The sequence below is a fragment of the Oryza sativa genome, chromosome 6 (genome assembly GCF_034140825.1).
Source record: "Oryza sativa Japonica Group chromosome 6, ASM3414082v1".
Lineage (NCBI taxonomy): Eukaryota > Viridiplantae > Streptophyta > Magnoliopsida > Poales > Poaceae > Oryza > Oryza sativa.
In genome coordinates, this window is record NC_089040.1 from 14,293,766 (window position 1) to 14,317,659 (window position 23,894).

Genomic DNA, 23,894 nt, shown 5'->3' on the forward strand with positions numbered 1-23,894 from the left:
TGGATTAGCAAGCGCCGAACTCCCAGTGCTTTCGTCTTTCTTAGGCCCAGAAGAATGGCTTCGTACTCTGCTGCGTTGTTGGTTGTGTTAAATTGCAGCCTTGCGGCATACCGAACTAGGACGCCATTCGGCAAAATGAGTATTGCCGCAATGCCTACCCCCTTGTGCGACCACGAACCGTCGGAGCACATTACCCAGGGTTGTTCGACGGGCTCGGGTTCGGAGGCGAATACTGGTGTCCATTCGGCTACGAAGTCAGCTAGTACTTGAGACTTGACAGTAGTGCGCGCAACAAAATGTAAGTCAAACGGGGATAGCTCCGCTGCCCATTTGCTCAGCCTGCCTGAGATTTCCTTGCCTCGGAGTATTTCGCCCAAGGGGTACTGTGAAGGCACTATTACTTTGTGGGCCTGGAAGTAGTGCTTGAGCTTCCGTGAAGCCATCACCAGGGCGTAAGCGAGCTTTTCCATTTCGATGTATCTTGTCTTCGCCCCTTGCAGTGCTTCGGAGACAAAATAAACCGGTTTCTGGCCGAACTCTGTTTCTTGGACGAGGGCAGCACTAACTGCCACTGGTGAAGCTGTTAAGTATAGCAGCAGTTTGCTTCCTGGTGTTGGGCTTATGAGGGCTGGTGGGCTTTGCAAGTATCGCTTTAGCTCGTCAAATGCTGCTTGGCATTCTGGTGTCCAACTGAACTTTCCTGCGCCCCGGAGGGTCTTGAAGAAGGGCAGGCCTCTTTCGGCTGCCTTAGAGAGGAACCGGCTAAGCGCCGCAATTCGGCCTGCAAGCTTTTGTACCTCATGTACACTTGACGGGGGCTTCATTTGCTGAATGGCGTCGATTTTCTCGGGGTTCGCTTCGATGCCTCTTTCGGAAACCAGGAAGCCCAGCAACTTGCCCGCGCGGACGCCGAAAATACACTTCTCAGGATTCAGTTTTATGCCCGCTGCGCGCAAGTTGTCGAAGGTCTCCTGTAGGTCGGACGCATGATGGAAAGCCTTGTGGCTTTTTACGACAATGTCGTCGACATAAGCTTCCACATTTCGCCCTAACTGGTTGCAAAGGACCTTGTACACCAGTCTGGCGAAAGTTGCTCCGGCATTCCTCAGGCCGAAAGGCATCCTGAGATGATAGAAAGTGCCGAACGGGGTGATGAAGGCTGTTTTAGGGATGTCGGGTGGGTTCATATGGATCTGGTGGTAGCCAGAATATGCATCCAGGAAACTCATGAGTTCGCAGCCGGCTGTTGAATCCACGAGCTGATTAATCCGTGGCAAAGGGAAATCGTCTTTCGGACATGCTTTGTTCAAGTCCGTGAAATCTACACACATGCGCCATTTGCCGTTTGATTTCCGCACCAGTACTGGATTCGCCAGCCACTCTGGGTGTTCAATCTCTTGAATGACCCCAGCCCTGAGTAGTTTTTTGACTTCGGCTTTCGCCGCCTCTTGACGATCGACGGACATCTTACGCAACTTCTGCTTTCTTGGCTTGGCATCCGGCTTGACTGCCAGGTGGTGCATGATGAGATCTGTCGAAACACCACCCACTTCGTCGGGGCTCCATGCGAAGATATCAATATTCTTCTTGAGCATCGTTAATCTGCACTTTTACTATCTTGCCGTGAGGGGTGGGTTTTGGCGCGTGTTTCGGCCAGCTGTGCAGTTCGGCTTCAACATTGTGCACAGCCCTGTTGATTATGGCCAGATCGCCTTTTGACGCGGCCGAAGGCTGAAGCCCCTTGACCACTATCACTCCCGCTGGGCCGGGCATTTTGAGCTTGAGATAGTTATGGTGGGAAATGGCTTCGAACTTGTTCAGGGTCGCACGGCCCAGGATGGCATTGTAGTTGTACGGGATGTCGACGACATCGAACAGTACTTGCTCTTCGCATCTGTTTTCTCCCGAGCCGAAAGCTATCAGCAATAGTGCTTGGCCAAGAACTTGAGCTACCTCTCCGCCGAACCCCCGGAGCGATGCTGGTGCTGGTGTAAGAGCTTGGGTGGGCAACTCCATCTTAGCATATGCTTCGGCGAATATAACATCGGCTGAACTCCCTCCGTCGACCAGGATTCACCGGACTTCAAAGCCGGCTATCTCAACTGAGATTACCAGTGGATCTTGATGCGGGAACATGACTCCTTCGGAGTCTTCCGGCCCGAAAGAGATTAGCTGGTTCACATACTGTGGTGCCCCCTCACCCACCGAAGTGATGCTGTGGACCGCTCGGATCTGCATCTTTTTCTGCCTTTTGGATAATTGGCCTGGCGGGTCAGCTCTTGTAATCACTTGGATTACCCTTCGCTGCGCATCTTGATGTTGTTCGACCGGGGGTGTTTGTTCTTGGACTGCTTCACGAGGTGCTTCGACAGTTGCTCCTTGCTGTGGTCTAGCATCTTGCGCGTTGCCACGTTGCCTAATGTTTCGGCATTGCTCTGTGGTGTGCGAAGAGCGTCCGTGTAAAGCGCAGTAAAGGTCTTTTCGGACCTTCTTACGGACCGGCTGTTGATGGTTGCTCGCTTGCTGGGCGTCGAATTCCTTGCGGAGGGCTTGCACTTCTTCGACGACCATCACAGCCTTGCCCACACGGTCGGTTCTAAACATTCTCCAGGTCATGGGAGCTTGACCTTGCCTTGGCGGCTGTCCTTGGATCGCCGTTTGAGGCTGGCGAACCGCGAGGGGAGGTGGTTCGGCAACTTGAACTTGTGCTTGAGCTTGAGCAACGGCAATAGAAGCTTTATCGTACTCAGCTTGTATGGCTTGCCGTCGCTTGGAATCCTCTTTGTCCCTTGCGAAACCGTCAATGATGCGAAGCAAGTGCTCAAGTGTTTGTGGTTCCTTGTTGGCGATTTTCCTTGTGAGTTCGCCTTCGAGCAGACCAGCCGAAGCAGCATTTATGACTGATGCCTCGGTTATGTCTTGAACTTGGCATCGGGCTTGCGAAAAGCGACGCATGTATTCTCTTATCGACTCTCCCGGCCTTTGGCGAATGCCGAGAAGTTGTTGCTGCGTCTTCGGCTCCTCGTAAGTGCCTCGAAAGTTAAGAACAAAAACATCGCGCAATTGCTCCCATGAGTAAATGCTATTGGCTGGAAAATTGAAATACCAAGAACGTGCAATGCCGTCAAGAGCGAGATGTATTACCTTTGCCTTGGTATTTTCGTTACCATGAGCCGCTTTGATTGCGGACTCATAGATGGATAGGAACTCCTTCGGGTCAGTTTCGCCCGAGTAGCGTGGGACGGGTGGGAATTTGAACTGGAGCGGAATTGGGCGGTTCTTAATTCCCCCACTCAGCGGTAGCCCCTTTTCGCCTCCCGCCCTGTTCGCGGTGCCTTGCTGCGGGTACGGCGTGGCGAAGGGTGAAATTACGGCTTGCGCATGAGTTTGAGCCATGGCGTTCGGCTGCCCGGCTCCGATTGGTGATGCTTGCTGAGCCGCCATGGATGGGTCGAAAACTGGCTGCGACCATGCCATGGCGACCCAGGTTGGTGCTTGGCTTGTTCCGAAGCCTGGTGTTGGTCCTTGCGGCCGAACGGTTTGCGCCTGAGCGGTATTGATAAAGTCGCACTGAGGTACCTGACTCCACGGCGAAGCCCCCAGATTCGGCTGGTTCGGCGGCAACTAACTAAGTGCACCTTGACTTGTATTCCCCTCTGGACGAGTCGAGGGAGTTGTATTCGAAATGTTGTGGGGCTGATTGATTTACTGAAGGAAAGCTTGGAACTGTGCCTGCAGAGTCGAAACCCGTTCTGCTACTGCTTGCGACACCTGGCCAAGTGGCTGAGGCTGTACTTGGGTCACGACCGGTTGAGCTTGCAGTTGTCCGTGGGGGGCCTGGTGCACTGCTGCAGCTGTCGGCTACCCGACGAAGTGCATCGATGCCTGCGAGACTTGTGGCAGACTGGGCTGGGACTGCACTTGCGGATAGACTTGAGGTGGGACATATCCTGTCGAATACTGGAGGATTGGTGCTGAAGCGACCTTGGATCGCCTTGCCGCTTCGTACGCTTGCTGCTGTTCTTGCATTTGGCGAAGCATGTCTTGGAGTCGTGCCATGTTCTGCCGCATGGCTTCCATATCGGCTTCGGCTTGTGTTTCAGGGTCGGAGTTGACTTGGACTTGCATGGCAGGGAGCGCCGCTTGGGCCGCTGCTGGCTGTGAGGGAACGGCCTGGGGCACCAGCAGCTGACTTGTCGAAAGGACCTCCGCCCTGGTCTGGAGTGCCCTTGCCACTGCGGCTGCCTTCGCCACGTCGTCCACATTCGGCGCCTGCTCAGAGGTGGCGGGGGCCGAAGGTAGCAGCAATGGTGCCGGCACCGAAGTGGATGGTGCTCCTCCGACTTCGGCCCCTAACACTGAAGGCTCCGCTCCTTCTTCGACAGCCATGCCCGCTCCAGCGTTGCTTTCCTTTCGCTTTGTAACCTTCTCCTTCACGACCTTCTTCGGTGGCATTCGCTCTCAGTGGTTTCGCTCGGAGGTCCCCACGGTCGGCGCCAGCTGTTGTCGAAACGACAACTGCATACATCGAAAGACGTGGTTACTTAACTGTGGTTATAAAGAAATGAAGTGTATTAGTTTTTTTTTGGGATTTCTCCTCCTTTTCTCTCCCCCCTATTACATGGCCCTAGGGGGCTATTTATAGCCCCATTACAGATTCTTACTACTAGAGTTTAGGTTATACTAAGTAATTTACATGGTTGCCCTTATGAAAGGGATATTTACAGGGTTACATAGTGTTAAGGGGGCTTATGGGCCCTTGATGAGCCGTCGGGCGATCACCAGTCCTATAGCCCCTAAGCTTGACGGGCTGGAAAGGCTTCTTCGGCCCTTGCGGGGGCGAATTGGACATGGCGAAGCCGTCCTTCTTTGAGCTAGATGCCAGGGCGAACTGGTCATGGCGAAGTCGTCCTTCTTCGGCAGGTACTCACGCGACCCTTCGCCACGCATCATCCTTGGTTCATAGCCTTCGCCACGGGTTTCGGCAGATTTGGTCGAAGGGCCTCAAGCCATCCGCCAACACATAGGTTCATAAGTGCTGAGGTTAGATGCAGTCGAAAGAACTTCAGGAATGTTTGCTGAAACGTGTCTACTGCCATTATGCCAAAACAGAGAACTTTACTTGTATTAAATGAGGTCACAAACACAGAGCCCATCCCTAGCTTATTGTGCACAACCCTTTCTCATGCACTTTATATTTCTGTAACGGTGTGTCCTGAGTAAGTAAAGACCTTTGCTTAACAGTTCCGGCCCAAAAGGAATTAACAGGACCAATACTTTTATTCACCGTATTTTGTGATAGTAGTAGGCTAATTATAAGATTGCTTCATACCTTGATATGTTCACTCAGCAATTTCAAGAAACTTGTCTTATGCCTTGTGTGTTTGGAATTTCTTTTACCTCTTAGATATTAATGGCTATTTGGGGGTATGAACACAATAAAAAGAAACAACATTAGGTCTTTTTCTGGCAGAAGTCATAAAATTTTTTGTGGCCTTACTTAATTTTCTTTGTTTCGTTGTAGAACTGTTTATTAATAAAATATGATTCGTCGTGTCAACGAATTGTCTTCTGTTTAATAAGTTCATGTTTTTATCATCGTCTCATTTTCCTGAACCACACTGAATGTTGCCCCTATCATGAGGTAACTGACTTACTCAAACTGATTTTGCTGAGGTACTGTTGGTATTTGATACGGTTACAGATAAAAATCCGCAAGCGCACGGATATACCGATGTAGCACTTCCCCTAAGGAGTATTCCAAGGGTATCGAATCCAAGGAAACGTGTGTGATCAGAGTTTCCTCCGGTTCATCCAAGGACACCAAGCAAATGATAGGCCAGGATAGAGAGGATTCACTAGTGAGAAACAGTGTCTAGGGAAAGCTTAATTTTAATCCTAACGCAATACTTCAGGCACTGGCAACCCGCTATTCCCAAATATCGCTCTACTACATACTCGGACAGGGATGACTTCAGTGATCTCGAGGGCTGTCACCACCTCTACACCCACCTCACGTACTGTGGGATACGCAGCAATTACTGAATAATAATTACCTAAACACCACGTCTAAGCAATTACTATCTACTTTAGTGTTTATAACTCACCAAAGCAATCCCTATATTTTAGTTGATTATAGTGAACAATAATCCCGTATGCTAATTAGGAACTAACAAGAGATAATTCTCACAAGATAAATCTAAATTACTCAAGAAGAATATTATATTGAATTTAGAGTAATAAACAGAATAAAAGAAATAGGAGAAGATTACCGACAACTCCGGAATTCTTCCGACTCTTTCTACTCTACTCTCTTCCTATTCTAGTATACAACATAGTACAATAGAGCCTCTTATGATTCATCTCAAGCTTGGAAGTGTGTGTATGAAGTGAGGAGGTGAAGCCTTTATATAGAGGTAGGTATGACGGTTATACTATGTGAATTGTCAGAAATGCCCCGCAACCGCCATCAGGAGATGATTAGGACCGTCCATACCAAAACCTAGGATCAACGGCAATTACCAGGGTTCAGCCAAACCAGGGGGGTCGGCCGAACCTGGGCTGGGCCCTCCTGGCCTGGCCTTTGGTCGGTGGACTCCCTGGACCTTCCTCTATCTATTTCTTGGAGTTTTGGGTTGATTTACTGATGTTTTGATGAAGTTCATAACCCTCCTTGTATGGATACATAATTCTCCTCACTTTAGTCTGATTTTCCTCCCAACTTCAGGGTTTATCATCTGCATATAAATATATACCAACACTTGTGGAATATATTCGATTAAGCACCTATCACTATGTTGGACGTTTTATTATCTGATCTTTATGCAGATGTTGGCGGTATAGAATCGACATTTAACAGCCGCCAACAGGTACTTTCTTTCTCATGTTAAGTTCAGGTGGTGCTTGGTCTGCTCTTTTTAGTTCACATATACTGCTCTAGTTATTGAAGCAGATTCTACTTCATGTCATGTCCAACATGATTAAGAATGCCAAAAGTTGACGATGATCCTAGTTCATGTCTTGTGCATAACTTTGAGTTGTCACCAAGTTCTTTTTCTTCTCTAGATACCCTAAAATCACTTGTATGTATCCTACACTGATGCAAACCCTAGTTTTTACATGCCATGTGTAACGTCCCTATTTTCGTTCGGGATTAAAAATTATTAAATAATGCATTTTTTAGAAATTAAATAAAAGTTAAATCAATTTAATAAAGTGAAATTATGGCGGAAATTAAAATTTCCTTTAAAACTCATTGGCCGAGAATATTTTGTAATATTCTTTGTGCCCTAATATACTCTCATGATTTTTCCATGAATTTTCGGAGCTCGAGAAATCATTTTAATAAGAACAAAGTTCATTTAACCAATTAAAATATAAAGAAAACAAATTAAATCCTTCCCCTTCCTCCTTTTTGGGCTCGACCCAAATTCCTCCCACTCCGTCTCGGGCCGACCTCCCTTCTCTCTCCCTCGGCCCGCTCGCGAAGTCTGTTATGCCTCCCTCCACCGGCCTTCCCTTTCTCCTTTGGCCAACAGCTGGGACCAGCGGCCCCACCAATCAGCTCCATCCCCAACATCCAGCCGGAGCAACCGCCGGCCACGTTGCCCACTCTCTCCACCGATTCCGCGCTGTCCCGCCCGCGCCCCTCATTCAAACCGTGCGGACGCACTCCCCTTCATCTCCACCACCATTTCCCTCACTCACCCCGCAAGAAACGGTGCCGGTTTGACCTCCCCGTCGTCGGCCAATCCCGCCTCTCCCGGCCACGATCTCCCTCCCCCGCACCCATATAAAGCCTCCCTGTGCTCCCTTCGTTCGTTTCCCCACCTCGTCCGAGCTCCCCTATGCCCGAAACCACTCCGCCACCACCAACTTCCCTCCGTCGCCACCGATGGCCACCTCCGGCCGGCCGCCACTGCTGCTCCAGTCGTCGCCGCGCTGCGCCGCCACCACCACTAGCTCCACCGCTCCCAACCGCACACCGGCCCCCTCCTCTCTTCCCCAATCCCCCACCGAAATCGCCTTCTCAACGCAAGCCCGAGGCCGCCACCGTGTTTGTCGCCTCCAGCCGCCTCTCGTGGCCGTTCCCGGCCACCTTGAGCTGCGCCGTTCCCTCCACCAGCTCCACGACATCAAGCCGCACCTCAGCCACCATTTTCCCGCCGCTGGAACCGCCATCTCCCCTCGCTCCTCGGTCCTACCGGCCCTCGGCCGCACCTCCGCCATGGTCGCGAGTCGCCGGAGCGCCGTCCTTGACCCTAACCCGAGAAGCACCGCCGCCAATCCTCGTCGCCGGCCACCTTCCCGTCTTCGCCTCGCCGTCCCATCCTCTCGGTGAGCTCCCCTCTCCCTTCCCGTCGCCCTCCGCCGCATTTCTCGTGGCCACCGCTCGCCGCCGGTGGCCTCTTGGCCCCAGGCGTCGCTGCCGCTCCCCGCCGGCCGGCCGTCCTGAAGCCGCCCATGTGGCCGCATGCAACGCCCCGATTTTCGTTTGGGATTAAAAATCATTAAATAATGTGTTTCCTAGAAATTAAATAAAGTTAAACCAATTTAATCAAGTGAAATAATGGGAGAATTAAAATTTTCCCTTAAAACTCATTGGCTGGGAATAATTTTGTAATATTCTTTGCGTCCTAAAATACTCTCCGTATTTTTCCGTTAATTTTCGGAGCTCAAGAAATGTTTTTAGGAGCACAAAGTTCATTTAACCAATTAAATAAAAAGGAAAACAAATAAAATCTCTCGTTCCCCTTCCTTCCTTGGGCTCGGCCCATTCCCTCCCCCTCCTTCCCGGCAAGGCCGGCCTCCCTTCCCCTCCCTCGGCCCGCTCGGCCCTCTCTCCCAAAAGTCTATTTGAACTATCTAATCCGGCCTCCCCTCTCTCCTTTGGCCGACAGGTGGGACGCGCGGCCCCACCTGTCAGGGCCATCCCTAACCTCCGGCTCCCTGAGCCGAAACCGCCGCCATGGCCTCCCCACGTCGCCGCCGATTCCGCCTCCTCCTCCACCCACGCGCTAGCCCCGACCGCGGGACCACGTCGCCCCCCCTCCTCCACTCTCCTCCCCCACTTCTCCCCTCCAAAACCGGCGCCGAACCGCCCCACCTCGCCCACGTCGCCGGAGCCCACTCCGACGGCCGTTGCCGGCCGATTCCACCCTCCGCGGCCACGATCTCACCGCCCCGCGACAATAAAAACGATCCCCGTGCTCTCCTCTCCCATTTTCCCAATTTTCCCGAGCTCCCCGCGCCCTCTCCCGCTCTCCCCTCGCCAAGCTGAGCCGCCGCCGCCCGCCGGAGCTCTCCAGCCGCGCGCCGTTGCTGCTTCCGTCGCCCCCGCACTGCGTCGCCGCCACCTATAGCATCGCAGCGCTGCACCGCACCCCGGCATCCACTCTATCTCCCTCCTCCACCGCCGGAACCACCTTCCCACCGCGAGGCCAAGCCACTACCGCCACTCACCGCCTCCAGCCATGCGCTGCCGCCGCTCCCGTTGTTGCCGACCTGTGCCGTCACCTCCCTCAGCTCCGCAAGGACGAGGAGGTCCTCGGCCGCCGCCCCTCTTCGCCGGAAATCCGCCGGAGCTCCACCTCCCTCGATCGCCGGTGAGCTCCTCCTGTCTTATTGTCGCGGTTGGCCGTCGTTTCCGGTCACCTCGCACCAGTCCTCCCCTCCTTTAACCTTCTCAGATCGAGGCCGAGCCCGTCTGCCCATTCCCGAGTGACGCCCGTCGTCGGAGCTCCGTCGCGTCGTCTTACCGAGGAGCCCCGCCACTGCCATTCTTTGCCGTCGGCCTCCCCTTCGCCGTCGTGGCCCTCGGTGAGCACTCCCCTCTCTCTCCCTCTTCCTCCCCTTCGTCAGCCGCCTCCCGGGCTTGCTCGCGACGCGTCGCCACCGCTGGTGGCCATCCGACCGGGCACCGCCATCGCGCTCCGCGCCGCTGCCGGCCATGTCGGGCAGCTGGCTGCCGCCTCCCCTTGCCGCGCCATGCCTCCGCTCTCTCGTGTGCGCCGCCGTCGCCCGCGTGCGTCGTCGTCGGCCGTCGCAGCCGGTGGCCGCGCCGCCGCGCGCCGTCGCTCGGCCCGGCCGGCCTGAGCCGTGCCCGTGCCCCTGCCGCGCCGCTGTCGGTCCCATGGACAACTCCCGTGGTCCGGGTCCACTGTGCCGCCCCGTCCACGGTGGTCCACGGTGGACTCGTCCACCGTGCGCCCGTCCTCTTGTGCCGCTGACGTGCGGGGCCTGCCTGTCGGCGCGCCTCTCCCCTTGATGACGTCAGTAGTCCCTTTTTCGTTTGAGAAATTATTTAATAATTGCGCAATAATTCGATTAATAATTATAGAAATTCATTTAAATGGCTCAAAACTTGTAAAATTCATATCTAATTCATATGAACTCAGAATTGGGCCATTCAACTTGCAAAATTCATCTAAAATTGAGCTCTACATGTTTGTTTACTTTTATGCACTGTTTGCTTGGTTTTTATTAGAGTTTTTCCTCGTTTTGCGTGTTAGCAAGTAGATTTCGCCGTTTCGGAAGATCGGTTTTGCAAGGATAAGAGTTCAGAAGGTTGTTGTGGAGAAGCAAGGCAAGTCACACATTCCCCTTGAGCATTTTGAACCTAATTTACATTTTGATCCTAATTTACAAATGTTTTACCGTTTGCAAATAAAATCGCATGTCTTGCTAATTACATGGGATCCGGGTATTACCTATCTGCTCGGTTGTGCTATGCTTACATGATATCTGTCCTTTGTCAATATTGGGTAATAAATCGACTAGCTCATGTTACTTATGTGACCTAGGTAGAACTATATGCTTAGCCATGCTCAATTACCACTAGCTCAGTTGATGGGAGAATTACAGCATTAGACCTTTTTAGTATCAGAATGAGCTGCGTTCTCGAGACACTTGGCCATGCTTCATGGTCGTAATTATCCAACTAACATGCGACTGAATGGTGGGCTGTGGGTGCATGGTTTTGCTAGTCGCACCCATGGCAATTAAGGATCGGTTCGCGGGAAACCCTGGAAGAATTTATTGTACTTATCACAAGCTAGCATGGGCAACGGCTGGGCTTGTAGTGTAGATTCCTCCAGCCAACGCATCCAGGCAAGGGTGGGCGTGATGGAGTTCGGATGGGCCCTGCGATGGTCTATGCGGCTTTCGGATTCACCTAGGCACGAGAGGGGACTGCCCGTTGCCTTGCGAGGAGTGGGGGTGAAACCTGCGGTGTGGTGTGTTTAGTTAGAGGGGGTTATGCGAAGGGTCCTGTCACGGTCTCTTTCCGGTATTTGTGGTGTTATGTCAGCGCACGGTAACGTATCGTGGGGCTGTGTCTTGTGGGTACAATTGTACACCACTGATCAGAGTAAGACTATTCGAATAGCCGTGCCCGCGGTTATGGGTGGTCGACCAGATTCACCGTGATTAGTCTCACCTTAATAAATCGACTCAATGCACTGTAGTAGAGGTGGGTTGGTTGGGCCTGTTCAACGTAGTGTAGCGTTGATCAGTGGAGATTTAATATTACCTTATTTATTCTAATTTTTTACTGTTTGCTCAATAAAATGTTTTACAACCGCCTTTATGCAAATAGCCTTAAGCCATCCTTGTATCCCCTTGCACATCTCCATTATTGGTGTGGCTTGCTGAGTACGGTGGTTGTACTCAGCCTTGCTATTGTTCCCCCTTTTCAGAAGTCTAGTGCTTCTGAACTAAAGACGGAGTTAGAGGCCCAAGGCTCAGACCCTAGTTGAGTTTCGCCTGTGGAGTGGAGCTGAAGCCCCGATAGGATCGCCTTTTCCGCTACTGCTGCTTTCTTTTCGGTGTGAGGACTAAGTGCCTCTTCTGTAAGTATTTTACGCTTTATTTACGTTTGGAACTGTATATTACTTATCGTTTTGTGTACCCTAGCTGGTCTTGGACAGGGATTTAATACACAAAATAGTCTTAAAAATTTGGGCTAAATTTCTGGGCGTGACACTGCGCCGCTCGGCCGCCCGATCGGCCTCAGCTGATCTGGGCCGTCGAGTGCGTGCCCGCGTGGCTGGTCGCCGCTGTGGACTCGGTCCATGATGGACCGGTCGCCCCTTGTGTTGCTGACGTGTGGGGCCCGCCCCTTTGTGGACGCGGTCCGCGCCTCACCCCTTGCTGACGTCAGCAGCAACCATTCCCTTTGAGAAAGTAAATATTAATTGCGCCATAAATCATTAATAATTATAGAAATTCATTTAAATGGCTCAAAACTTCTAAAATTCATATCTAATTTATACGAACTCCAAACTGGGCCATTCAACTTGCAAAATTCATCTAAAATTGAGCTCTACATGTTTGTTTACTTTTTATGTGCTGTTTACTTGGTTTTTATTAGAGTTTTTCCTCGTTTTTCGTGCCAGCGAGTAGAACCCGTCATTTCGGAAGATCATGGTTGTGAGGAAAAGTGTTCGGAAGATCAAAGTGAAGAAGCAAGGCAAGTCACACATTTCCCTTGAGCATATTGAGCCTATTTTATAAACGTTTTACCGTTTTCAAATAAATATGCATGTTTTGCTAATTACATGGGAAGATATCTATCCTTTGTCAACCTTGGGTGATAAATCGACTAGCTTGTGTTTCTTATGTGACCTAGCTAGAACTTTATGCTTAGCCATGCTTAATTACCACTAGCTTAGTTGATGGGATAATTACAGTTCTAGACATCTAGTATCTTGACGAGCTGCGTGCTCGAGACATCTGGCCATGGTTCATGGTCATAATTATCCAACTAAAATTCGACTGATTGGTGGGCTGTGGGTGCATGATTTTGCTGGTCGCACCCATGGCAATTAAGGACCGGTTCACTAGAAACCCTGGAATACATACAGCGCTTGCCACAAGCGGGAGTGAGTAACTGCTTGATCTGTAATATAGCTCGACCCTTTCCTAGGCACCGGTGGCGAAGGTGGGCGTGATGGAGTTGGGTCGGCCGGGGTGTCCGGTTGTCCAGCTGCCGGATTCACCACGGCGCTCGAGGGGACTGTCCACCTCCGGGGTATAGGGTGGGCGTGAAACCTTAGTGTGGTGTGGATGGTTAGGGGAGGGTTATGCTAAGGGTCTTGTCACAATCATTCGACATGGTGACATGTCTGCGCAGGCACGGTGACATGCCGGTGGATTGTGTCTTGTGGGTACAGTTATGCACCTCTGGCCAGAGTAGAACTATTCGAATAGCTGTGCCCGCGGTTATGGGCGATCGACCAGATTCACCGTGATTAGTCTCACACTTAATAAATCGACTCAATGCACTGTTAGTTCAGGTTGGAAGGTTGAGCCTGTTCAAGTGGTGTAGCGTTGATCTGTGGAGATTTAATATTACTTTAATTATTCAACTGTTTTACTATTTTGTTCAATAAAATGCTTTGCAACTGCATTTTTGCAAATAGCCACAAACCGTCCTTGTATCCCTTTGCACGTATGCATCATTGGTGTGGCTTGCTGAGTACGGTGCTTGTACTCAGCCTTGCTATTGTTGCCCCCTTTCAGAAGTGTAGTGCTTCTGAGCTGAAGACGAAGTTAGAGGACCAAGGCTCAGACTCCAGTTGAGTTTTGCTTGTGGAGTGGAGCTGAAGCCCCGCTAGGGTCGCCTTTTCCGTTGCTGTCGTTCTCTTTCGGTGTGAGGACTAAGGGCGTCTTCTGTAAGTATTTTACGCTTTATTTACGTTTGGAACTATATATTACTTGTCGTTTTGTGTACCCTGGCTGGTCCTCGACAGGGATTTAATACACAAAATAGTTTGGAAATTTGGGTTAAATTTCTGGGCGTGACACCATGCACAAAGATTGTTCCCTGATTAAGGACAAGTATAATTCCTCAGCCATAGTTACCACTGTTTACTTTTCATTTGAATTTAATTACTGAAGGTCCTGATCCCTATGGTTTATTAATTTCATTGGAGCATACAGTTCTAGTGTTAGCTCTTTTGACCATACTTATCTATAGTAAATTAGTAATTAGTACAGTATACATGTTGCTTTCCTATGATGTCTTGAGTGTGGAAAGGAATATTTTTCTGATTTGATCTGACCTTGGCTGTTTTATTTTATTGGGACTAGCACATATAGGCTGGCTGGCAATATGTTTTGATTTGTTTGTGGTCGTATGGGAAATTAAGCTCTGTGGTCGTTGCATATCATGAAATTAAGCTTCTAATTCCTCCGTTTCACAATGTAAGTCATTCTAACATTTTCCACGTTCATATTGATGTTAATGAATCTAGATAGATATATATGTCTAGATTCATTAACATCAATATGAATATGGGAAATGCTAGAATGACTTACATTGTGAAACAGAGGGAGTATTTTGTTTCATAAAATTCTGAGTGTGTTTCTTTTGTTGTTCTGAAGAAGTAAGAAAATGAAACCGAGTTCTAGACAATATGACCCTTTTCAGATGAAAATTGATTCTGTGTGTCCATTTGTATGCTACTGACAACGATGAGGATGGGGAATAGATGGATAACAGAATGACTATTGATGACAAACTGAACAGGTTGCCTTTTCTTTAGGCTTCTGGTTTATTCTTTTCTCTACTGTTTTGCCTTACATATTCGTACCATGTAATACTTAATGTGCAGCTTATTCCATTGATATTAGTAGCGTGCACAAAAGAAGTTGCATTTATGTCACCTTCCTCTGAATCCTTCCAAATACTGCTTCCTTTGTAAGAGTTGAAAGCATATGATTTTTCTTGCAGAGTTGGGGCTTCATTGAAGGGTCTAGCATTGCATGTTACTTTAAACGACCCAAGATTCATATGACAATATTAGGTTTCTCCAGCCTATACTCATTTTACACGAAGAGCCTGGTAAGTCAGCTATATGAATTCTTTATTATATAACCTATATCATTATGCTTATTTCTTGAAACTATGTGCATTTGAAGGTGAATTTGGCTTATTATATGTGCTAACAAATTTGTTGTGCTATAGTACCTTTTATAGTGTGCAAGGTCCAGTGGAAATGGACAAATTGATTGATGTGTATTTCTGAACCCAGTTTGTTCATGGGTCCATAGCTTTATTTTTCTGAACCCAGTTTCTAATTGTTTAGTTACACTTCAAGTTTTGAGCAGTCTTATACTTTTCGAACCACATCAGTTTTGACTGGCTGCTACATTTTGTGGTATAAATGGTAGCCAACAGCACTTTAATCCGCGCACTTATCTCAGGATTATCAAACTGATCCTCCATGAGGCCATGATTGAGCTGGTTTCTTGTTAGTAGGGTACCTGAAGGGCACAGTTCTGCCTAGTAAAGGCTAGGTTGTTTTGAACTAGAGTTTTTCCCTTGATGAAGCATGAAATCTATAGATCTGATTATTTTCATTGTTTGTCATTGTTCCCAATCAGTAGTAGATTGCTCAACCATTTGTTCATGTCAGGTGATAATACCTGAAAGATGGCTTTTTCAATGTGGTGGATGGTGCTTTTGTAGATCCAGAGATGATGCTTTTATAGATGTAAGTATGGAGGAGATTATTCATTCATGTGGATTAGTTAAATACCATTTCCTCACTATTTGATACTTATGGGCTTATCAATCTTTATTTCTATTCCTGCAGGTGACGATGATTAGTATTTGACTTTGTTTGTCAGCAACTTGTCTTTTTCTAGTTTGCTACGGTAGGATGTGTGAAATTTATTGTATTATGGTCTTTGGGAGCTCATATTTTTGTGTAGGAAACTATTTTGCTTCTTGGGAATTGTCTGAGCAATGTAAAATATTGTATTTCTGATATCACCACTATTGTAACTTCAAGGCTTTTTTGCATGTTGTGTTTTTATGACATATTTAGTGCATTTATATGGACTATTTATTATCCTAATAAAAGTTTGGTAGCTGATTGGGCTAAATTTGGAAACTAAAACGGGCTAAATTTGCTAAAAACATATGAAATATGCATTAATTTAGGCACAAACTGTGTTAAGCCCAACATGATTTGGGCCATTAAATAGGCTGAGACAAATTGGGCTGAAAATGTCAACGGATATAATATCATTGAGCTGAAACTAATCGTGTTAAATGGGCTGGGCCTAAATCTAACCAGGTTTATAATTGGGCTAAGCCCATAAATAGGTTGCTTACTATAAGGCCCTTGATGGGTCATGATGTATTTAATGACATTTTCTAGGCTTGATAATGACGAAAATGAGCGTCATAAATTTATGACGACAGAAGGATCGTCACTAGATTCATGACATAAAAATAAGGTTTCGTCATAGAACGCCATTAGAGACGCATGATAGGTGGCGAATGAATTTTCGTCATGCGAGCGTCACAGACTATGAAATGTGATGAAAAATTCAATGTTTGTGAAGTCTCCAGACTGAAGTTTCAAAGTAGCTTCATCAAATTTTTGAAAGCTTTTCGCTCTTGTGATTGAGGTAGGCATCTCTGCCCTCCATGTTTCAGGATTGAGTATATGAGAAACTGAAGTGAAGGAGGATTTGTGCATGAAAAATATTGCATAATTACTTAGTATAGAATTACATACATAGAAAATTCTCTAAAAGATAAGAGTAATCTGCTTCTCTCTTTCTTGCAGTAGCCTTTGGAACTAACACTACTATCAAACGATTAGCTCTACTAACTTTCTTCCTTGCAGGAGGCACAATTAGCAGTGCATCTCTCATGCTCTGTGTTACTTCTTTTGGTAAGATAAACTACAGTGAAAAATTAGTTGCATGATAAATTGTGCAAAATTCCATATGTAGATTGTATTTTGCTTCATACTGTTTTGCATGTTCAAGAATTAATTGTATTGTTATTTACTTATTATATGAAAGGAATATGACAAATTAAAGAAAGCGTGTTATACCAGACCATATTCATGCTTCTATGTTAATCTATTATAGATTACCAGGATATACTGAGCAATCAGTATTAGAGTTTGATCAGTTCAAAGGGTAGTGATGTTGATATTCAAGGTAGAGGATAGGGAATTTTATCTGCTTTCTATCTTTGCTTTCCTGTTTGGCATAAGCATCTTTAAATCATTTTCTGCAGCATGGCCTAATTAATAATTTCTTTCACTGATCAGACATGGATTGATTACCTCCACATAAAAATGCAGACAAGTCTAGACTTTATGTGGAGGGCTCCATGGTTACTGATAACTCCAATGCTAACATATCTTCTGAAGATGTTGATTTTTCGAAAGGTAAGGTATATTTCAGTCTCCTTAGCTCTCCGAGATATGCTGTATGGCACAGTGAAAAGGCATCTGATGAGCTCACTTCAGATTGTTTATTTTCAAGATAGCTGAACACCTGAACCTTCAACTAGACTCAAGTATGAGTCTGTAGTAGGTTTCAAAAGTGAAGGTTTTACTATAGAATAGAGTTAATTCTTATTTTCCAGTAGTCTGCTTTGATTGGTATCTATTTTCCAGTGCCTCAAACCACAATGTGTTTTGTATATATATAGCCGCAGCTTTGATTTGAGACATTGGAGAGTCATGATAGTTTGATCATTAACCACATTTTAACAATGTAAAATGTATAAAATATACAACATTGTAATTTTACCCCTTGTGATGCGGGTTAAAATTATAAACATGTCAGATTGTAAATTGGATGTAAAAAAGCTTTGGTGTCCTTAAATGGCATGGTTGTTTTATAAGACCCTGTGATTTTCTACATGTCACCTTAACAATCAGTAGGCTCCGTTGGATTTGTGTGGACTCATAAAGAAGAGGTGCTTGTGTTTGCTGGTTCATCAAACAGCTCCATCAAAGCGGTAGGGCGTGGGAGAAGCCAAAGGTTTGGCTGTGCTGCTACTACTACAAACATCCATTGACATTCACTATTTTGAAGATCAGTAGTACTATTTTTATTTGCGGATCAGCGGTAGGGTTCTGGACTTAAATTGCCGATCAAATGATTTGCGGATGCAAATAATGAATTTCCATATGTAGACCTGTAGTGGGCCGTATGATAATAATATATTTGGTATATTGCAGAAATGACTTTGTAGTCCAAAATTGCTCATATAATTAAGTTGTCAAATTATGTGCACAGACAATACACCTGATTTGTCTGCAATAACAGGTAATGACGTGCCAAATTGCTCTTCAGCTTCAGCATCCAATGTAATCACGTTTCTGTCAAGTGAAATTTGATATTTAGATGCTAATAAACTAAATCTGTATGACAACAGTTACGGGTTGAATCAACTAATTTTCTGACAATAGATGTGCTTTAGTGCACAACCTAAAATTTCTTTAATTCAGAAGAACATGTAACCACATTAGGTATAAAATTTGCAAGATATCGATCTTGATGGCCTGGTGCTGCTAGGTGTATGCATTAATTCTAGTGCACTGGATGTAGTTTGCTTGCCTCCAGGATTATATGATAAGTTAGATGTATTTTGTTGGCCTGCTGGATGTATGCATTCAGCTCCTTACTTATTCTTGATTTATTTGTGCATGCCGGATCCATGGAAGAATCAACCCACTAAAGTCTGAACTCTGAAATAAGGCTTTTGGTATACTGTGGCCTACATATTCTGCACGTCATAGAGCTTTCATGTCACAGTATATGTACAGGTTAGCACTGGATGGAAATTAATACCTCATTTGTTTTCTATCTTTTCAAGAACTTTGCTCAGGGTTGGTATAAATCACTACTCAAGTAACTTTGTGATGGCATCTATCTAGCCCTATGGCCATTTACATAGAGGAATAACTATGCATTTATCTGATTTTCTTCTTATGTAAGTGAAATGATCTGGTGGGTACAAATTATTACATGATTCTGTTATTCTCTAAGTCAATATCTTGGATGATCTTATACTGCTTTTTGTTTGCAGGCTTCGGGGAAGGTTGAGAATTCAAGCCTGGTCAAGAGATTTTTTTTGTTGCTTATATTGTTTGACAAAATAGATATTTGGTTGTATCACTGACAAAAATGTTTGATATAGCATTTTATTGATTCATGTAGATTGACAATTGATTTCACAAGCAAATGAAAGAGTATGTTTATTTTCACTATGATTTCCCTGATTTATCCTGAACTTTCTTCAAAAATTTGGGTCTAATACTCTAATTTCTTTTGAATCCTATTGGTACTTGGGCACTGTTGAGGAGGGAGGGTGTTGGAACTGCCACGAGGCCGAGGGTGTTGGTCATTGCTGTTGTAAACCAACGCGCCTATTAGCGGATTACCGGATCCATTCCCTGTCCCTCCCATAGCAGTAGAGGCGTGAGATGATGTAGAACACCCGCGCCCATCCCTTTGCCCTCAAGAACATTGCAGAAGTAGACAATGAACACAGATATAGGGTGGAGCTCTCTCTTTATTATAGATCTCATCTGGAGTACAAGCCAACCATTAGCCATAGATGTCACACCCTGCCCCTGTATATATAGGGGTCTTAGGAGGAGATAGATCTTATCTCTACTCCTGTATATATAGGGGTCTTAGGAGGAGGAGATAGATCTTATCTCTACTCCGGTTCGGATTGGCCCACAAGAAACTTATCTCCTAGAGATTTGTTTCACAACACTCCCCCTTGGGCTAATCCGCGACTAACTCATGCCTCGTCAAAACTCCTACCAAAACCCAATGGGAAAAAGGCTAGGAGAAAGAGTACATAGTTATCGCTCATGCATTGCACGTTGTTGCCTCGTTAAAAACCTTATGTGAGGAGCAACAGCTCCACTCACTCAAGGGAAAAAGAGTACAACACAAAGGACTACACGGTCCATCTTGTGGGTCATGTTCTAGGGTGCTCTCCCCCTGAACCCAGCAAACATCAAAGTCTTCTCATCCCGATTCTCTAGAAAAGCTTCCGAGAACTAAAAGCTGGGAGAGACTAGGTGATCAATCCTCTAGATTATCACTCAACTTGAATTGCTACTCACCTCACCTCGCCTCAGGAGTCTGTGAGGTAGCCCACTTATATTTGGTGTCGGTCAATAAAGACAGATCTTATTATGACAGGACCTTAGAAACAGGTCTAAGTGATCATCATCGAGTCAATGCCCCGAGCATACTCTAAGACATTTCAATGTCACGCAAATGACAATCAACACATAGCACATACTCCCCCTGATGACAACTATTGTCACAGACCATGTTCCCATAGCATTAAACTTCTCTCAGATGTATGCGTAGGCAAGAACCTTCAGATCCTCAAACCATTAGTCTTAAAAGACTTGTCTCATTTCACCGCTAAAACGAGAATAGGGAACATAGAGAGTAATGCATTCCATCACTATCATATACCACAATACTATACTGTTGTGCAACGCAATCTGTTTCATCCTTCAGAAGGATTATGGGGATAAATAAGTCGTAACGGCACGCACCTTCTGGTCATGACCCCATCAAGCACTTGGCCTGATCATTGCAACTTTCTCTGACTGTGTCAACAACAATTAGGGATCCACAAGATCAACCACAAGCCTTCCAAAGACATGTTGTAACGATCAGAGTAACTAGCTAGTCTGAAAATTTAAGCACTGTGGGGGATAACACATAGCCAACAACACCAAGTATACCTTAGCAGGTATTAGAGGACACCACCGTTCCTACCATTGGGTAGAACAGATATCACGAGTGTACACACTCCAGTGATAATCGCGAGATGCACATGTGCTTACAAACCCCGTCTGTTTGATCTCATCAGGTTCCTCATTTCAATCTTACCGGGTCATAAATGGGCTATCATCCCTCCAAGGGATTATGCAATATGGTGTGTTCAGACTTACTAATTATTTTGTATCTCAGAGGAAAATTCATCAATAAGGTCTCCCCCTCAGAGAAAATTCTGTCAATGAGATTTTCTCCCAACGGAAGATGGTACTCTTATCGGAATACCTTTTGTTATGAGATTTGCATGCCGCAATTTCACTTCGGAGTCTATTCAAGATCTCCTCGTGGATTTCCCAAATCCCTTAACTGCATATTTAATTTCATGCTATTTTGCCAATACCTTTGTTTAGCGGAACATTCAACTCATGTGGGAGAGGTCTCATCAAGGACCTAATTGAACCATCGCACATCACCACCTCATTATCTCAGTAATGACCCGTAAAAATCCAAACAACATTCGCGACTTTTACTTAGCGATTCGGTTCAGCCTCAATTGCATTTCCATTTGACCCGATTTAAGCACCGTATGCTCATGCCATGGACTTGTTCCAGATCCGAGTTCTCTCTAAGAGAATCATTAGCAAGAGGCGACATAGTGTCGACACATTTGTTCCCACTTACACGTTTAACCAGATCTTCATCATTTCCCAAAACGATCGATCCATGGTTGTTCCGTATTCCTAGCACCATAATATGCGCGCATTGCTAGGAATGTCATCTCCACGACGAACATCATTATGAGGTATATCACCTTCCAAAGGTGAATTCTCCACCAGGAGAATCAGAGGAGTATGCTCACATCCGGTGAGAACTCTTATGCTCTGACTAAGGCCTATGGATCGTGTTAGCAGGCGTCCCCGCACAACATGATCAAATGCCATAAGTCTTATGTGGATACGATATTATTCCCGGGTCTATCCACATTTACCACAATTGGGAGCATTACTCTTTTTAACAACTATCTAGTTGTTCCTCATATGGTTTTGTTGGCAAAAACTCCGTGCACCAAGCAACCAGGAGTATGAACTAAACATACAAGTTCAGCTCATTTAGTGCGTTCACTCAAGAAATCTCCAGGCATTCCAAAATGGGCAATTCTCTCCCCCTAATGCCGAGATATCTTACAATAGCATAATACAAATCCCCATATCGTGGCATAGGATTAAGGAATTTCACCTCGATCACAAATGTTCTCCCACGAATATATGCTACGGTGGTGATATATTTGGGAAATATTACGCACTTTAATAGGAGAGATTTTTCCATTTTATGCAGTGAGCCTGGACATATACCAATACAGTGGCATGAATACTATATTCTTCCTTCTTCCGAAGGGTTATCCTCAACCTCCTAGTTAGGATATACAGGTATGCAAAAACCACCATTGCTACCAAATGTATATGCAACCAACATGCAAATACTTTAGCCAAATGCACTCTCCATGGATTAATGCTCACCTAGTGCCATTCAAACTCACAATCGGTTCCGGATCGACGTGCATTAGACATCGCATGTCATATGCTTAAGAAGGCAACCTATGGTGGCAAAACGCATTCCGATGCGCTCAACAAGGAGTATGATAGCAAAATGCGCGGCCACTAGCCTACGCTGCCAAGAAAATTTTTGTGGTGCAGAGTTGTTTTAAAGTCCAGCTCGTTTAATGCCCAAGTTTGACCCCAATTACTCATACCAAACTCTAGAATTGGGTCATAGTTAAGCAGCATATTTTAGGTACGATCCACGAGCGAATTATCAAACCACATTTGCTAATGTCCCTTGGACATAGCCATCAGGAGATAATCAATACCTCCGACAATGGTAATATTCACAATAAAACCATTATATTCAGACATATCGACAAAAATAGTGGAATGTGTCGGTGCAACCGTCATTGGCATAACGAGCTCAACACATGCAACACGACGAACCTTTGCATGGCTTGCACATGTCCACACACGAAAAACGCCAGTGTGCGACAAGCATGGTCATCAACCCGTAGATGATCAACCAACACAACCAGGGAGTAGTCATCGACTACGAGAGCGCGATAAAACGTAATAGTACATAGCCAACATTTGTTTGAAATACAGTTACGTCGAACTGTGTGAGTGGTTGTAACTCCTCGGATTATATACACTAATTGTTCTTCTAAACTAAAGCATTTTATCAATTCCAGCATGAAGATAAGCTTTAGAATAGAATAGGAAAGACCAAGAACTTTATTTATCTGAGAAATATCGATCTAATGCAAAGTTCCAAACTAAGCAAAAGGTAAACTGCTTGCCAACAGTATAGTCGACCAACGTCCTCCTAGGACATGCTCTAAACTAGCCATACAACTTCCGTTGTCAAAGCAACTTATTAGACAGACACTACAAACCATTGGTCATCAACCAAAGGTCGCCATTTAGCACTGGATCCATCCGAGGAGACGAGGACCTAGACCGGGTCAACACCCTAGTCAAGCTATTGGCGTTGTAGTTAAGTGGGAATCGTGCCTATTCACAGCATCTACCCTCGGGCTTATTCCGCTAGATTTGCCTCCAATTTTCCGGTGTCCTCGCAAGACAGCAGGTTCCAAATAATATTGAGAAGATATGTGCACACCAAAGGCAACCATATAAACAGTGTCGTTCCACCACATGGAAAACACTTCACATCTTTCACTGGGCCAGGTGAAAAATATCTCAAATTATTGAACCTCGCAACTCCACGATTCCAGAAAATTGAGGTATAATCATTTATCTCCAAATCAAAAAAGCGTGCTCTCAACCATTGGGAAAGCAAAAAATGTTGACCGTAGTCCAACCATACTCTGATTGAGATGTTAAGCCACTAGGGGGAAGGTACAATGAATCCCAAACACATTGTCTAATTCCACACATTTCAACGACTCGGAATCCCATTCTTGAGTGTGATCATAGGGATAGAGTGGTCTACATTAATGCCCAAAGCCATACAATAGTCATTGAAGGCTTTTAAGTTAAATCACCCACACTATTATCTGAATCATTTCATGCGGTTCTCAGAGAACGCAACACGCAAACGGACGATATGCGCAGTGAATTCGGCAAAAGCATGGATCTCGTACAACAAGTATACGTGACTCCATCTTGTAGACACATCGATATCACCAATTTTGTATGGAGGAGTGTACCAGTAAAGAGTGGTCTTACCCATAGCCATGGATATTTAATTTCCCAGAATTTTCATGCATTAGGTGATTTTCTGTTATTTACTTGGTCTTATTTGGCATT

General features: G+C 46.0%; 1 long non-coding RNA gene across 2 annotated transcripts; it reads left to right on the forward strand.

Annotated features, from left to right (window-relative positions):
* Positions 1-8,891: 8,891 nt before the first annotated feature.
* Positions 8,892-15,808, forward strand: LOC107281216 (uncharacterized). 2 transcript variants are annotated; one of them, XR_010741870.1, is made up of 7 exons: positions 8,892-9,819; positions 10,512-11,849; positions 12,396-12,469; positions 13,522-13,673; positions 14,735-14,845; positions 15,420-15,497; positions 15,600-15,808. It is a non-coding gene; the product is annotated as an uncharacterized lncRNA (long non-coding RNA). The 2 variants fall into 2 exon arrangements; XR_001546567.3 differs by lacking the exon at positions 10,512-11,849.
* The last annotated feature ends 8,086 nt before the right edge of the window (positions 15,809-23,894 follow it).